Raw genomic sequence first — 405 nt, 5'->3', positions numbered from 1 at the left:
GTACTAATGAGAAGAAAAGTAAAAGAAACAATGGAAAAATTACAGAAATGACAGTCAGCGATTGAATGCAACCATTTCAAGACACTCATGTTCTAATTTCAACTGAACTTTTATCGTTTACTCTCACAGACGTCTTCTACAGGAAGCCTTTTTAATTTCCATGTCCAGACCCATTCTACTTGATATCCGTAGAGTACTGCGCGGATTCACAGTTTCAAGGAAGACATCACATTAAATCCCCATGCTAAAACCACCATCTCTGGGACCCAATCCCCATTCACACTAAAATTGTACTGTTGATTATCTACCTTGCTGGCTAAAGCCAGACGCCTTAAATCCGTTATGGGTTGTCTCCCACATTTCGCCTCCGCGTCGCCCTGTCCTCCAATTCCTTTTCACACCACT

Source organism: Coenobita brevimanus, chromosome 55, assembly GCF_032717465.1.
Source record: "Coenobita brevimanus isolate Jiangsu-jjx chromosome 55, ASM3271746v2, whole genome shotgun sequence".
Classification (NCBI taxonomy): domain Eukaryota; kingdom Metazoa; phylum Arthropoda; class Malacostraca; order Decapoda; family Coenobitidae; genus Coenobita; species Coenobita brevimanus.
The sequence above is the reverse complement of the archived record's forward strand: the minus strand, read 5'-3'. Positions refer to the sequence as shown.